This window comes from Meleagris gallopavo, chromosome 6 (assembly GCF_000146605.3).
Source record: "Meleagris gallopavo isolate NT-WF06-2002-E0010 breed Aviagen turkey brand Nicholas breeding stock chromosome 6, Turkey_5.1, whole genome shotgun sequence".
In the NCBI taxonomy this organism is placed as follows: domain Eukaryota; kingdom Metazoa; phylum Chordata; class Aves; order Galliformes; family Phasianidae; genus Meleagris; species Meleagris gallopavo.
Window position 1 is genome coordinate 28111294 of NC_015016.2, and position 17815 is coordinate 28129108.

The 17815-nt window shown below is 37.4% G+C and overlaps 1 long non-coding RNA gene across 2 annotated transcripts in view; it reads left to right on the forward strand.

Moving 5' to 3' along the window:
• LOC104911476 overlaps positions 1-7349 on the forward strand; it is a 15090-nt gene extending 7741 nt beyond the window's left edge. The window contains exons 2-4 of one of the 2 annotated variants that reach the window (XR_004160127.1): positions 2874-3201; positions 3416-3525; positions 6990-7349. This is a non-coding gene — a long non-coding RNA (uncharacterized LOC104911476). Of the gene's footprint in view, positions 1-1501; positions 3202-3415; positions 3526-6989 lie in introns of those variants that run through there. The other variant, XR_002116029.2, reaches the window with a different exon arrangement.
• Positions 7350-17815: the final 10466 nt, after the last annotated feature.

Genomic DNA, 17815 nt, shown 5'->3' on the forward strand with positions numbered 1-17815 from the left:
TCTTTCTAGAATTTCTCAGTAATTTGTCTGTGAATTATGACCTTCCCCTTCAGACTGCTCCTTCTAAGTCTGTCTTTTCCTTAGGTATAGTAGCTCTCAATATAACTCTACTCAAATATCAAAGCTGCACAAAACATTTACTAGAACAAAAGACAGGAAGCTTTACATTTATGTCCTTTTTGCCAGGGAAAAATACATCTTTAGATATATTGCCCAGTTTGCACCAGTTTATGGCAGTTACTCCTGAACCATGTTTCCCCCGTTTCTATATAAAATTATACTGAGCAATGCGATTACTTTGTTGCTTCAAGATTTAGAAAACTGGCTTTCTTTCCCATTAAAGCAGTGATGCCTGTTGTAAAGGAAAACAGATTGGTTTGATGTAAGTTGTTTATAAAATCTTCAGTTATAGGTAATTTTGTGGGGATTTTTGTTCTGGATTTTCGTGTGGTTTTAAAAGTACAGTTCTGGATCTAAAGTTTACTCTTCCACTTTATATCATAATTATTCTGAGCAGCGAGTTAAATTAAGTTCTAGAGTTTATCAGCCTTTTCCATTATTATTTTTTAAACATAGACCTTATGTACACTTTTTCTAGTCTCCCAGGAAGTATGCTATTTTTCACGCATTTCTAAATATACTTGTTAAATTCTGCAGTTATGTTGATCAGGTCTTTATGTATTTAATGATGAAGTTCATCAGATTGAGCTAATCTGAATTTTTTTACATTAAAGTATCTGTTCTCTTCATTCTTTGGAACAGAAACTTACTGCTCAGCTAATGGTATCAATGTCTAGGCCTCCATCAGTTACTTGTTTTAGTAAAAACATTTAATTAAAAAAGGCTTTAAGCACTTTCAATTTCTCATCATAATAATACTATGGTGCTTGCTCATCATCTTATTATTGCTTATAAAATTAGTTCTTGTAACCTTTGCTTTCTCTTTTTATTTGCCTATATTTTATGTTGCTAGTTTCTGCCCTGTGTATTTGTGCACTTTAATATCGATAACTACCTGATTTCCACTTTCTCCCTTTGTTGCACAGTATACTCCCTGAGATTTTTTAATTTTTCAAGGAATTCATGATTTTGATAGTGTTTTCTTCCTTTACTCTATTTCCTCTGCTCTGGAGTAATGTGTATGTGTGGTTATATTTGAGTTTAATATAATTTATCTGAGGAAGCGTCACAGAATCACAGAATTGTAGGGGTTGGAAGGGACCTCTAGAGATCATCGAGACCAACCCCCCTGCCAAAGCAGGTTCCCTACACCAGGTCACACAGGTAGGCGTCCAGGCAAGACTTGAATATCTCCAGAGAAGGAGACTCCACAACCTCCCTGGCAGCCTGTTCCAGTGCTCCGTCACCCTCACCGTGAAGAAGTTCTTACGCACATTCGTGCGAAACTTCCTGTGCTGCAGCTTATGTCCGTTTCCCCTCGTCCTGTCTCCACGCACCACTGAAAAGAGACTGGCCTCACCGCTATGGCCGCCACACCTCAGATATTTATAAACCTATAAGCATTTGTTCTACTTTTTGTTTGTTTGTTTGTTTCCTTTTCCTTAGATGCTTACCTATATTTAATCTTTAGGCTGATCTTTCTTTATATTTCCTTAGGTCACTATGATTTTATCAGCCACATCTCTGTGTATGTGGGGAGATATGCATTGTTGTTAGTTTCCATTCTTCACTTCTAGGGATTATGAACTCTTCAATTTCATGTTTTCCACTCAATTTAACAAGGACATAAACCTTAGTATTCTTATTAGTTCTAATGACATTTGGAAGAATTTTCCTTCAACTGTCTTCTCCATTTCCTGTATTAAAAAACCACTGAAACACATTCCCATAACTTGCTAGGAAATCTATGCTTTGCAGTATCCCTCCCCCCGTGCAGTTTGTAAATATGACACTACCCTAAATTAACCTCTCAAATGCATAGTCCTTTTCCTGAAAATATGAATAACATCTTACCTGTATTACAGCTACGGTTATAATTCTGAGAAGATACTTGCGTACTAGATTCCTCCATAAATGCTGTTATACAAAAATTTCTGAAAATTTTCTGTCCATTGGTTCAAGTTTGCTTCACTCCAGCATGCAATTTGACTTACTTCTCTGCAAAAGGCTGTGTTACATTTGTGTAGAAAAAGCATCTCTGAGCAAACTCATTTCTTAGATAAAAAGCGTTCTCCACAAGAACTGAAATGCTTAGCTTATTTCTCACTGCATCACTTATTCATGTGCATGAAACACAATCTGTAGACAGATCCAATGGCTTGTGGAAAATGAGCATGGAATTACTAGACGCTGGTGCTACACAAGTGTAGTGTTTGTTTCAGAACATGCTTTACTTTAGGTAAACTTGCATATCCTGAGCTATCTTGTTCACAGAGCTGAACATAACAGAACAAGTCTTATGAGAAAACAACAACGAATGGCATCATTTAGGCAAATGGTTAATTTTGTCTTTGTTTTATCGAGTCACAATTCATTGTCCTTCTTGATGGTGCAAAACTAATTGGCTCTTATTGGAATTACATTACTTCCAAAGGCAGATAAAATTAATGCAAAGTAAACATCACCATGATCAGAGACTGATTAAAGAGGAAACAGACTTGCGTAAAGTTGATCCAGAAACCCACAAACACTCTCAGAATTATAAATTGGAAAGTTCCACAGATTATCAGATGCTGCTCTGGTTCATTATTTTGCATTCTTTGTTTTAACCTCTGGTCATCCGTAATATATCTTTCTGCAGTGATTAATATTACTGATGAAGATAAACTATGGAAGAGCTGTGCTGTATTGCATGACTAATTAGTCTATCAGATTACATATTTGCAGCATTTTAAAAATGTTTCTCTTCACAGAAATAATTCAAAGCATGTGAAGCTCCACATCATGTGAGAAACACTATCGTATCTGACCCTGGAACTTCCAAAGGCAGGTGTTTTTCTCTTTCAAATAATTTAAAAATTGAACCACAACGTCTCCACCACGTTATTTTCTTACATTAAATCTCTTTAATGTTTGCAGCGTTTGCAGGAAGCTCCAATGTGAGTCTGGGAATTATATTATTTCTTTCCTCAGAGAGTTCACAATTAAACAGGTCTATGTACCAGATTCCTTCTAAGAAATCTCAAATGTCTTTGGCAAGAGGAAATCACTGTGGAGTCTGAATGGATCAAGGAGAACAGAGTATGCTTGCTGAGTGGTCAGGGTTGTCATTTGCCCTTATAATTTTGAAATGAAAATGCCAGTAGATTTAATCCCAGTCTTTGGAAGAGTAAAGAAATGCTAAATAAGCCAGTAATATTTAATCAAAAGGTGCAGTTTTATGTAAAGCAGGTGAATATCTAGAGAAAGATGAAGAGGGATTTCTATTTATAGGGGATTTTTTTTTTTCTTTTAGAGATTCCACAATCTCTCTGTTCAAGATGTTTGACAGCTAGTGAATATAATTCTTAACTAAACTGGATCAAGGCCTTCTATGTGGGAATTACTAAAACCTGCAAAGAACAGGTAAGTTCAGAAATCACTGGATGCTGAACTCTATGAAGATGTGGAAAACTCTCATATAAAGAAAAGAAATGCATTTTTCTCCATGTGTACTGGAGAAGTCTGAACAAGAATTATGGGGCTTAAAATGTAAGGAAGATACCTCTCTGAAATGTGTGCCTACCTGAAGGACAGGGAGGAGGAGCTTCTCTTCACAAATTATGCCTGGACAGTCTATCTCTTTCTGATAATTTTCATCACAGAGGATCTAAATACAATATGTTTGTGCTTTTGCAAAATATACACTGATGATGATAGGCTTAATTAGTTGTATCTATAATTAATATTCTCTATAATATTTGATATGTGGAATATAAAATACCTGAAAGAATTTTAACATTTTACCTGATTGAATCCAAAACATTCTGAAAATGGGAACCGGGATTTTTCTATATATTTTCTGTCTATTTTTGTATTTCTATAGAAACATGCAGAAGTCAAACGCTAGAAGATGATATTCTTATATCTATGGTCAGCTCTGTTTTCTGTTTAATTTACGTGTTTTTTTTTTTTAAAATTTTCACTCTTCAAAGCACAGTTGGAGTTTCAGTTTTTCAACTTAAAATAATGTGCGATTATTTACATTGTTTTACCATCATCTCTTTTTATGTAACACGGTGGGTGGATTGTGTTACAACCGGAAAACTAATTGTGTTCATGAAGAGAAAGAATTAGTATGTAAATGGAGTGGTGGCAGTATAGAAGGAGCTAAGCTGTAGAGGTTACGCTTCGTAAACTGAGAATGCGCAGAATTTGCTGAAAGTTTCCAGAAGCTCACCATGGAGGCTATGCAGTCAGACGGTGGCTTTGAGATGTTTCTGATAGTTGTAGGGCAATGGCCTCTTGTAGGCTGCAGTCAGACATCTTACTGCACAGGCCTTCCTGCAAGGCATCAGAGTAAACTTCCACTAGACAAGTCCACGCTAGGTGGAGAGTTTAGTAAGTTGTCAAATAGGTGGGAGGTTATGTAACCATATTTAGAGGTTTCTCAGAGCAACAGTAATGCAAGACTTCTCCCAGCAATGACAAGATACAGATGATCTAACTTAAGAACATTGAGGTTTTCGAAACTCTGTTTTCAAGATCATATCTTTGACTTCCTAAAATCCAGCACCTATTTTATGGAAAAGAAACTGTATTCTACTTAATTTTGTTGACACATGATATGAAAATGTTCCCTTCCAAATTTATTAGTTTTCATGTAAAGATCTGAACACGTGATAAAGATAAACTGTACTCCTGTGTCCTTAACACTGTTTCAGTGACATATACACTTCCACCTCAGAGATCAAGTCCAGAGAAGAATTAAACACAAATCTGTTGCCATGCATTTGTACAACTGACTTCTTAGTCATTATTGTATATAGGAATGATTAACTGCAGCCATGTTCCCTACAGTAGAATTGGTAAATAGAAGGTAAGACTTCTGAAAATACCAGCTAGGTCATCCTGTAATGAGGGAATGAATCTGGGGCAAACATACTTGAGATAGGCTTTTTCATGTTTAAATGCAATTTCTTCTCTGTTAATCTATTATTGGCTCATTCTAATGTACATGTTTGAATCTGAAAATCTTATCAATGTCTCTTTTATGTATATCCTAATTCTTTTACTTTTCTGCCACATCTTTGTGAGTATTAGAGAGCAAGTCTTTCTATTTCCCTTTCCATCAAGACCAGCTTTTATCTTGCATGAAGAAGCTTTCTTCCAGGGCCATTTAGCTGAGGCTGCTGACAACTGTCAGAACACTTTCTCATGGATCTCCTGGCAAACAGCTGTGTCAGGGCCTGGGTGCTGCACTGATGGCCTTTAGTCTGCTGCCACCATTTTGTTTAATGTTAGCATCTTTGTATCATAGCAACATACAAGAATGCTAAGCACATCTAATGCAGTGGTGTTTTGCTACAAAGACAATTGGAGAATTTCTGATTCTTACCTTTGAATGATCTTTATGAGTAAAGGCTGTTTCACAAAGCAGGTTTCCCAGATCAGGTACATAAATATGTTCTAGTGTTAAATCAATTTCCAAATAAGCAAAATGACCTCTTTCTGCCTTAGAGTACATGACTATATCACCTGTTCTTCAGTCACACAAGGAGAAACAAGTTATGCAAGGTTGCAGTGATGGAGGCAGGTCAGCTGGTTATTTTTAGCTCCAGCTAGCACATTTAGCAAACTTTCACAAGAGGAAACTTTCTTTACCTGCAGCTGATTAGCATTCAGAGCCACACAACTCCATCCATTTAAACATAAAAACAGCTATTTCACTCTTATTCTTAAAACCGAATGCTTGCTGTTCAGCGTGAGGAAAAAGGTACACTCCAAAGAAATGCCGTAATGCGTTTCTGATCCAGAAAGCTAAATGCAAATAGTGATTACTGAAGTCTCTTACAGTGGAATAAAAAGAACATAAACATCAGTATTGGAACACAGTTACCTTGTCACTGTGAAGGCTGTAGCCATTAAATCTTCCCTGGAGTAAGGAATGGAATTTTCCATGTATTTTTTTGTAAGACTTCTTTTGATGAAAGTTCCCATTACAAGTTCAAAAGCTTTTATTTAGGAGCTATTAGGATATTATTTTAGGACAGGCAGAATTTCTTTTAACGGTGTCCCTTGACCTGGCTCCAGAGTTTTACACACCAAAGACTTTCTCTTTCTCTATACTCCAGACACAGGTATCCCAGGAAAAATGCCTGGAAGGGCTGGAAGTATGATTTAGGTTATTAATGGCATGCTCTAGCAGAGCCACATGAGAGATGCTCTCAGAAAGAACCTCACGAGAAGTCCTCCCGCAGATGTCATCTCCCGGATTTTTTTCCCATTACAGGGGAACTTAATGTCATTTTAAAACAGTTGTTTACTAGTAAAGAGCAGAAGTATTCTTTCCTTCTCTTCTACAGAAGCCTGTTTAGAATACAGAAAATATTTTTTATCACTTCTCCTTGTATATACTCATTGATAATACTTATGACCATAAAATCTGAATTGAATCCTAAGACAAAAAGGGCTCTGTTGTTCTCTTTTTAGTTGCAGTAGGCGCTGAGCATTTATCAGGGACTCTTTGCCTCCTCTTAAGGTCTCAATATGCCATTTTCTATTCCCATCCTTTCTAAAGATTTCCTGAACTCTTCTGCCTCCTTCTGTTCACTGCCCTGTAGAGAGCTCCCTACCCTTATTCCCAGAATCTCAACGTTTCTGTATATGTTCTAAGCTCCTTGTTCTCACTCCCATCCAAAGCTCTTTCACTCCTCCTCTTAGGCTAGTGTTTCACTTTACTACATTCCCTCTACCTTGGTAAGTTTTTTTAGGTTGTTCAGGATGATTAAAAACTGCATAGCACAGCTCAATAGCCAGATAATGAACCCATTACTCTTCTGGAAGGTGTTACTAGTTGGCAAATAACTGAAGCATACATCTGTCTCCAGTTACAGACACCTGAAGCTGCTGGATATCTGAGCACAATGTCAGCGTGTTCATTGGTCCTGTATTGCCGAAGTTTTCTCTTCCAGTTTCCACTGAGCATAGCAGCCACTTAAGGGCAGAATTCAGTTCTGCTGCATTGTCTGCGACAGAAGAACAACAGCATACAGATAGGAGACTAAGCATGCAACACTACTGGAACACAAGAATGTAGAAAAAATTTTAATAAATAAGGAATATACAAGGACTGCTCAGGAAATAATGCCTCCTGTTTTATAATATTGGCCTATGATATTAGAGGCAGATGGTGGTGGTATGACAATAGAGATTAAACCTTCCCACCAATACTCCTTTACATGTTGTTGCCATGTGATAGATGGCAGCAGAGGGGCAGTCTGACAGAATGGCATCTGACATGGGAGTGCATATGAAGCAAAGGTGTGTCAAAGGTGTTCAGGCAGAAAAAATGGTGCCCATTGACATTCATTGATGTTTGCTGAATGTTTATGGAGACCAAACTGGATATGTGCTCATTGAGGCAGTGCATAGAGGTGTGCAGTGGAGGCAATGACAGTGAGTCACCTCTGCTGGTGCAGATATTTATGAGAGCAGCATGCAGGCTCTTGTTCAAGGCTGTTGAAAATGCACAATTAAAGGTAGTGACTATGGTGAAAAATGATGTTTTATAGCTAAGAATTTATGTTATAGTTCTCTTTGTGTTGTAGTTTCTCTGGAAATAATTAGGAGGCATACATTTTGGAGCAATCTACATATAAACTGAGACAAGTATGAAAACAAGAATAAAGCAGCAAATCTTTGTATTTTGGTTTCCTATCACACTCTAATTAAAGCACCAGGAAGGAGGGAAGGTTCTGTGCGTTTGCTGACCCCTCCAGCCAATAGAGACAGAACCTGCCCTGAGCATCCCTGTAGCCCTGTCTCAGCACAGCACAGTCAAGCCTTGGGCACGCATTTCTCAGCACTGGTACACATGGCAAGGGGAGGCCAGGCATGCAAGTTTAGATCTAGGGTCTGGGGATATCCCTTTGTATGCTTTCTTGCTATAGTGTCACCGTGACACAAACTGCATGTGGAAAAAGTGCCAATTCTGGCACAAAAGCTCTCCAAAGCACAGCTTGCTGTTTACTTTTTGTGAGCGTTCCTGTGAATCAAATTTGATTGCTGGATTGTTTGTGGTAAATAAACACAGAAGTACCATGAATGCTGCCAGAAAGATGAAAACAATGCTTCTGGGGAGCTTCTGATGTAGTAGTGGTGACTTTTAATGCTTAGTACTTCAAGAAAGCAATTAAGGTGAACTCTTTGGCCTGGTGAGGTTTTGGATGCTCCTGAACCACCCAGGGAATGAGAAATTCTGCTTTAGTTGCAGTATGAACTATAGAGGCTGTTAAAGTCCAGAGGCATCTCATTTCCCTCACCCAAAGCTTCCCTTGCTGTTAGAGCAACAGCTCCCATTTCCATCCTGCACCAAGGTCTGTGTGTGCATTAGAAGGCCTGTAGGCAGAGGACAAAATCAACATAACACTTATTGAGAGTAAAAAAATCGGCAAATACTGGGATATTTGTTCCTCTTTTCCACCTTGGTTCCTGTTGTGATATTCAGAAGCATGTCTTTCAAAACCAGCTTGATGTTCAGGACTTTTCAATGGTGTCAATATCTTTGTAGATGTGCTTACAGAATTTCTGTTGGATTGCTGTTGGTTTCCACCAGCTAATCATTATTCTTTTAATCTGAAAAGTTTCAACTTCTGTCACTGGAAAATTAGTGACATGTAAAAAGGAGTAACAAAAAAAACAGATCCTTAAATCTGACTTGCAGCCTCTAATGAGAAAAGAAAAACAAATCTGTCATCTCATTCAGAAAGAAAAAATGCTTGTTTTTTTTTTTTAAAGTGAAATAAATGCTTTCCCTAAACATGATCGCAGTTGACAAAATGCTGGATGTTTAGGTAGCAATTATAGCTCTTTCAGAGACTGTCAAACCTTGTCACAACACATGTTATAAACGAGGACAGATTTAGACATCCTTTATGACAGTTACGTGTAGGATGTGGATGGTTGGCAGTTAAATTTCAAATGCAAGGAAATTTTCCTTCCAATAGATCTTTGCTTGTTTATTAAGAGGGAGTTACCGTGCGCTGAATCTTGTATCTGCCATGTGCAGCTTTTCATCCTTACAGCTTTTGACATTTCACTTTAACTTTCCCCGTGACAGCCATCTGAACATTGTTTTAGGTAAAAAGTAACCTTCAGTGCTCTAGAGATGCATGAAATTTTTAAAGCTCTTCATGTTTTTGTATTGAGATTGCAGATGGAAATGTGTCATATTATACATGGATGAATAGATAGTAAGAAAGCAAATAACGTAGATGGTAACAATAATGATTGAAGGGAGCAGCTTCATGATGTTCACAGAAAAGGGGATAATGCAGTAGCCCACATTCATCATGATTCACATAAAATGTTGACGAAATATTAAGAATAATAATGTGTATCACAAAGTACAATCCATGTGATGACAGACTGCACAGATGTCATTAAAGCTAAGTCTGACATGGATTTTAAAGTGTTTCTGATGTTAACAGCATAAATTGCATGAGGAGAAGAAGAGAGAGAAATGAAATCATGCTGTCATGGAGGAGAGTCCTGACATGGTCAGACAGAACTTTTTTGGAGAGCGTGCTGCAGCCTAAATGTCACATTTCTGAGTGCAGCATAAGCCTTCCTGACTGCACCAGCCTCACTCTGCTAACCAGCACAGTGACAAGCTCTGCATTCACCCTTTCTGCAGAGCTCAATAGAGGTGAGAAAGGGCTTGGCAGCATCTCCCAGATGGGCAATGTACAGCGTGTGCTACTCTGTATGCAGCTAGTGGAGAGAGGGAAGCTATATGTGCTGTAGCCCTCTCTCCAAATTCTAATAAGCCTTTCAAGCTCCTGGAAGAAACTGGTAAGAAGAAAAAAATCTGTTTGCCCATTTTGTAGTCCTCCCACACTTGAATACGGCAGGCTATAGACTAATTTTTATGAATGGTGGTGTATGAAAACCCAGAGAGTTAAGTAATTCCAGCATTTCAACGAGACTGTAAAGGAGAGATGTCATCTATGATATCAGGACCTTGTGGCTCCTCTATTTAGCTATAGTAGCAGTTTAGCACAGCAGAGTTATTAATGTGCATGCTGCTAGGCAGATACTTGAGCTTGCTGGACTGGGACCAAAGTGCTCGCTGTGTTGGAGGACTGAGCCCGTAAACTGGAACACTGTGGGCAGCTCTACCTTTTGCAGAACTGAAGTTTTTGTACTTTCTATTTTAGTAAGAGTGACAGTGTTATGTAACTAGCAGATAGATGAACTTGTGATCATAAAATACTCAGAAATATTTGTGAAAATCTGTCTTGAGTAAAACAGCCTAAGCCCTTGAATTCTGAATGGAGTAGCTCTCCTCTTTCTGTCTGGCTTCAGACCGTTCACTTAGCCTTAATGACATGCATCCAAATAAAACTTGCTATTTCACAAATGTGAAAATAAATGTACTGTTTCTATCAGCATTCATTGCCTCATTTGGGAAACCAGCAGACTCGCTTGGTTCATTTATACTCTATCCAAATAGTGTTTCAAGACAGGGACCAACATCTTGCATCTCAGAGCCCTTCATAAACAGCGCTGTATCTTCTCTTCTACTCGCTTGTACAAAAAAAAAAAAAAAGGGGGGGGGAACACAAAAGATTATAAGATATGCAGCCTTAATTTACTTGCAAGTTGATAAAATGCAACATAGCCACAATTTGTTATTTGCTCAGTTCCTAACAGACAAATTCTTATGTCTGTTCTTGATTTCAGAAATTGACTTAAATGTGTGTGAATAAATTCACAGTCTCTCTCCTCAATCACTTGACCACTGAAAACGTTGTGGTAATAAAATATTACAAAAAGTTTGCCTATTTGAGAAGTATTTTGGAGTATTTTGAACTTTAAGGAAGAGTCATATAAAAAATTGGTAAATTTAGAAGACAGTGTTCAAATAATCAGTCTGTGATGGGAACACATCATCTAATTTTACAGCTTTATGTAGTAATTCTGGTTGTAAGAAGCACACAGAAATTTAAAAGTACCCACAATTTCAGTCCTCTTTAGTGTCATAAAATGAATCCTTAGGACTGTCACTTCTAATTGAAGGAAAAAAGATATTCTTCATAAAGAAAAAATAACATATTCTTGGATAATATTCATAGTGGAACTAATGACGGAATTTGGGAAAAATAAAGTGCAATGACAAAACATTCATCTTAACATAGAGGAACTCTAAGGTTTCTCAATGGCTCTCCTTCAGATCAAACAGACCTTTTTTTAATGCACACAGTAATAGGTATACCTACACTCTACCTGCTTAAAATCTTGACCTCCAAATTCTCACAACAAAAAAGAGCTCCAGGTCATAAATAACAACGCCTTTGTGGCTGTAATGACATTCTGTCACTATTTCCGCTGTTAGTGTCAAGATGGGGACAAAGCCCTCTTAGATTATAAAGGAATTTTTCAAAGAGAAGCAGAAGTTTAACCCCTCTGCTCCATTCCCTGATGTCAGTTCTTAGGTAAGTGAAGGCATGGATATATGGAAGCCCTCTTATATTGCCAGGACACTGCCTGGATTTACTGCCCCTTCTTCCCAGACTCAATTCTCACCTCACTTGATCTGAAAATTGCCATCCCTTGGGTAAAGGAATCTGAATGGTGAAGCGTCATCGAAATGAGAGATCACATCTCCAGCAATCTCATCTACTTCCAGCAAAATCCACATCGGTTGCATTGTGAAACTATGAACAAAAGATATCTGATCTAAACTTGATGTATTTCAATGAAATCAAGAGGAAAAATGTGTTGGAGTAGATTTGTATACTTAATTCTATGTACCAACATTCTAATGGATTTGTTTTAAAGAGCAGTACCCAGCACTGAAGAAATAGCTGTGCAATTCTTCACCATTTAGCTGCCCACAGCTGAGATCTGGGGGACACTTTTATTTCAGCCACTCAGTCTCCCATTAAAAGCTATCTGTAATTGGTGGTAAATGGAATCTTCTGTATCAGTGCCCACAGAGTGGGCCCAAAAATACATAGGGTGGTTGTAGATACTTACGCCTGTTACGCAATCAGATCTTGAAGAGTAGTTTGCTAATTTTCTTCAGGCTCTGGATGAAAGTATAACAGCCATTCCTTATCTTTGCAGTGTTCTGGGATAGAGTTACATCTTAAACTTATCAATATGCTAGGTCACCTTGGTGCAAGAAAGAGCAATAGAGAAAACACAGGAGAATGTGTTTGGGAAGTTTGGTTTTAGACAGAACAACAAGGAAAAACAAACAAACAAAGACACAAAACAACCACAAAAAAGCACAGCTTAATTGGAACTTATGGTTGTCAAAGTGATCACTGTTTTTTTCAGCCAGCAGTCATAAGCAGATCTGGTATATTCTGCTTAGTTTTTATGGGGGTTATTATTGATAATTTTCTTTCCAATCAAGAAATCCCCACTTTATACAAAACCTCAGATGAGTTTAAGATTTTCTGAAGTTTTATTTGGAATGACTGCTTAAGTTGCACAGTATTTCTTGTCAACAAAACACACTTTTTTTTTTTCTTTTTTTTTCATTTAAACAAGCTTACACAAATAGTTGTGGGGGAAAATTGAGTTCTTTAACAGACAAATCTAATGTTACTTTTTAATCTTATTTCCACAAAGACCCGATGAAGAGAAGATTTAGAGCAGAGATGATAGTTCCTCTGCCTTACATGCAAAGGACAGAAATATTGAAAGAACAGATTCTCTTTATTTTCTGCTTCTGTAATTCTACTACTGTACCTCAGTGGAAAAGGAGGAGTTTGAGAGTTATGTACGGGTGAATTTTATTATACTCTTAAATTCCTTTTTTCTAGGAAACAGATTGCAGTGATTTGAGATAAAATTTCTCATTTAGTATAGACAAGTATGCACCCCAGCTCTCAAGTGTAACTTGGAATGTGCATGTGCTTTATATATAAATATAATACATACACGTGTATACACATTATACTTATGTGCATATGATATATAACAGATCTTCAGACATACGACACACACTATAGATCTTGTAAGATCTACATCACACAATTCATAAATATTCTTTTTAATATAATCATTAGCAAAAAAGGAGTAACAAAACCTCCAAACCTGTGACTATTTCACCCTACAGAATAGGTAGTATTCAGTGAGTAAGTACATCTTTCACTTCAGGGTACAATACAGAGCATAAATTCTTCAAAAGCAGGCATTCATGTAGCATAGCAAAGATGTGTGACCTCTACAAAGATATTCATCTATGCAAAATAACAGTGCAAAAGAAATGGTAGGCTGATAACAGTTAAATGTGGGTCTCTTGTCAGCAGCATTTCCTGAATTCCTTTAGCTGAGAAATAGTAACCGTGGAAAACAACAAAAAATAAAAGAATGATATAGAATAGAGGACACAGAAAATTAAATCAGAATATTTAAAGTAGACTTATCACTAATAGGATTCTTTTGTTGCATGAAAAGACACCTCTTTTCATTGAAATAATTTTGTCCACTCTCAGGTTTGTCAGGAGATCACATTCAAGTGTTAAAATTGAAAAACACTGAAATTCTAGAGAATGCATCCATTTGATAGTCTTTATGTACACAACATGCTGCCATAATGGCATGTGTATTTTTAATTGGATATTAATTTCAATAATCCAGATTTCACATTAGAGTAGACATGTCTCTCCTTTACAGTCTCCTTTACTTCTGTATGTGAGAAAATCTATTTCTTGACCTCTAGACTGACAAAAGTTCCCCCACAAGACTTCAAATAATAAAAAACCTCATAGGGAATGAATGAAAAACAGCAGACACCTTCGGTAGGGTTCATCTCGTCTCATTTTAGGCATCTACAACTGGATGAAGAGTATTTCTCTCTATTGCCTGAAGAGGGAACCTAGGGTAATGCAGACTGCTAAGTTGTGGAAAATGAGTTTCCACTCCTTGTGTGAAAGAAAGCAGGCTGCTGATACAGATTGCTGTTTGTAGGATGTATCTGTTGGAGGATGCTGATATGCTGATACAGCGTGGTAGAGCAAGAAAATTTTTTGATGTTTGCTGGGGAAAGAGCCTTGATGCTGTAGGCACTGAGACTCTGTGCCTCCTGTTGGGTTTCACATAAACTGATGGTTCTTCACACCTGATGTGGCTGCAAGGTCAACATGTTGCCTTCCTTGAGCGCGCCAAGTGCCTGCTGCGAGGTGCTGAGCAACCTCAAATTTCATTAAAGTCATTGGATAGAGCCCTCAGCTAACTCATGCGATGAAGTTGCACTATTTATATGATGAGAACATATGCATGCTGTACTATTAGTGCTAATATTTTTGTCAGAACACTTTTTTGAAGTAAAATGTGAGAACATTTGTGGGCAGTAATCACAAAACAGGGTTGACAGCTCCTTCCTTCTCATATTCAGTCACAAACGTTTTTCCTTTCAACACATTATGAAATGTAAATGGAACTGGTCATTTTCAGAAACTAGTGTTATTTGGTTGATAATACGTGACTACTAAAAAGGAGCTGACAAGGTTATCACTAGATAGCAACTGATAACAGCAGGCAGCCTACAGCTCTACCTTAAATTGAAAGGGTATCTATGCAGCTTGACAGCAATACCTGTGAGAGGAAACCACATACTGCACTTGCAAAATTTCATAAGAGATGAAGATCACTAAGCCTCTCTCTTTCATCACCACCCGTCCAGCAGTGATGGCGCATTTTTATTTAACTAATAGCCTTCCATTCCATAGTTACGGAAGTTGTGATAATATAAAACACATATTTTAATGTTAATATCAAATGCTATTACGAAACTATCCTGTCTCTGTGATTAGAGGTTCAGGTTGTATGTTAGGAAAATTTTCTTCTCAGAAAGAGTGGTGATGTATTGGAACAGGCTGCCCAGGGAGGTGGTGAAGTCACCATCTCTGGATTTGCTCAAGAACTATGGAGATGTGGGGCATGGTTAGTGGGCATAGTGGGGATGGGTTGACAGTTGGACTAGATGATCTTAGTGGTCATTCTAACATTAATGATTCTATGATTCTGTGATCTCTGAGGAAATGTTTAACAGTGAAGTCCTTCAAGGTGACCACAACAATCAGCCAAATCTATTTCACATTTCACCTTCTCCAACTAGAAGAGCCAAAACCACATCCGCAATAATCTCTCTTCATGGCTGATAACTGTGGAGGAAAAGCTCTCTTTCTGTGAACATCCTGATTCACATTGCCTTCATCCTTAGCTATAGGATCTCTGGAAATATAAACAGTACTGATGTTTCAGAACAAAAGGCATGAAATCATAGAAAGGAATAATAATATCATCAAATTGTTTTGTTCTCCTCACCCAGAATGGCAAAAGACTTGCTCAGATATTCACATACAGATGTTTGATGTGCTTGATCATCAGTGAATCACCGCTGTGCCCAGGCAGCCTGACAAAGCTTGACACAGGCTTATGGTAGTAACTCCTGCCTGTTCTCCATCACAACTCTATGTCATCACTATAGAGCGTAGGATAATATAAAAATAATGATTAAGCAAAAAGCTGAAACAAATCCTACCTAATGAATCATTATAGTAAGAAAGATCTGTATAATTTCAGGCTCACTCTTTCCTTCAGTATCATCTATTAAATCTGCTAATGCAGTTAATTGTAGTAAGCTCATGACAAGAACAGATGCAACTGTCCACTGAAAGAAGCATGATCTGGTCAGGTTTAATGTCAGTGTGTTCCTCAGAGTTTTTCTTGTCAGCTTGAATACAGCTTGTGTTTTGAAAGAACAGTTCAGTTAGGAACTAAAGAAATTCATGTACAACATCATTTCTCTTCTAACAATGCTTATGAATTGTCAAATGAGACATACCAAGTGCAAAGACCAGATTTCTTTTATTTTTGTTTTTTAAGGTATTAAGTACTTTTACAAAGACTGATGCATACTGGAATTTTGTAAGCTAGATATATTTATGATCTGTGGGCAGCTCTTTATATAGTTATGATCTATCCTTGTTTGGATAAAATCCATTTTCTATTCAGGGTAAAGGACTAATTTAATGTCTCCTAGCTTAGTAATGGATGAAAGAATAGAAACCACCTTCCAAACTGTGAATCAACATTGCAAGGCTGAAATAAATGCTTGGACCTCAAAATTCAGCTTTGTAAAATGTGGTGTGAATCCAGGTGCACTCCTTTGGTGGAAGGGTACATTGCATGCCAGGAGGAAGAGAGGACATCAGAAAATCAAGAAGAGAAGAACACGGGGGTTATGCAGACAGGGAAAGAGTGATAGAAATTGATGCTTGGTGGGAATAAGGCTGAGGGTGAAGACAACGGCTGGATTCTGTCATCAGAGGACTTCAGAGAAGACCATTTCAGAATGAGAAAGAGGTGTGATCAGAGTTGAACACCCCACAAGTTATTTGCATCAAAATAATGGGACATACCAATATTTTCAACACAAAGTTTAGAAAATAAGAGTATCTCAGCAGCAGAAAGAATGGAATAAAAAGGTCCGGACAAAAAGCATGCAAGATTGTAACAGTCAGAAAATGCTTAGCATCAGAACAGTAGAGGATTCAGGATCAAAAATGAAGCACTGGTCAGTTTAATGATACCAGGAAGTCTCTGAACAGACACCCAAGCCACAACAGACACTTGGATCTTCTTTTTATACAAAAAGAGCTATGCAGTTCATCACATATTTAGGGGACACTTAAAAACCTTTATTTAATGTGATTGAAAGAAGTGCTTTGGGGGCACAGCACTGCTCTGTGTAGGCAGTGTAAGGGCTTGGCATTCTGAACAAATGGCTGGGTCCTGTCATTCATGTCATACTTACTGTGTTCAAGGAGACAAGATTTGTTTACATTCTCTGCATGCAAATAGGTCTGGATCAAAAAATACTTGACTCCGTTGTGTTTCTGAGAAACAACCCGCACACTTCCAAATACTGGCTAACCACTGGCCCTAAAAAAAGGGGTAATAACATGTTTTAACCACCTTAATAAAACTATCAAATGTAGGTATGTGTATACATTCCCGAACGTTCCCGCATTGAAACAACTAATCACACATTCAACTATCTCTATTATGCAAGAAATACATTTTCATGAGACATTTATGTATGTTTAAGCTATTCTTTTCAATGTCAATACAAAAAAAACTGTTATATTTAAAATGTTGGCACTGGTGCTGGTTTCTTCAGATTGCTCAGTTTTGCAGCAGTCGAGTGGTTATTTACAGATCAAGTAAAACTCTCTAATCAGCCAAACCACTGTTCTTTTTCTGTAAACAAAATTGAAAATTACATCCAATCTGAAATGCATGCGATTTTCATCTTCCTGAGCCACTAAGCAAAATACTTGCTAAAAGGCAAACAGTCTTACTCAGAAGATTTTTTAACTAGTTGTCAGTCTGACTAACAGACATCACCAATAAATTACACCCTAGCAAAATTTCTGGTTTTTTGATTGGAGAACAAAAGCAAATCTTACAATCATGGAGAAACAAGTAATGTAATTTTTTTGTAAAATACAAATAATTGCAACAGCAGATACTTTTGTAAGCATGACTATAGCTGCAAAGAATATATAGAGAACTGCACAACAATGGTTAGAAGTGACTACAATTTTTATGTATGTGGTGCATGGGTGGTCTTTACAAAATGTGAGGCACCTGTTGATTTTTCTTTTTAGAATTCTAAATCCCTTTAAAA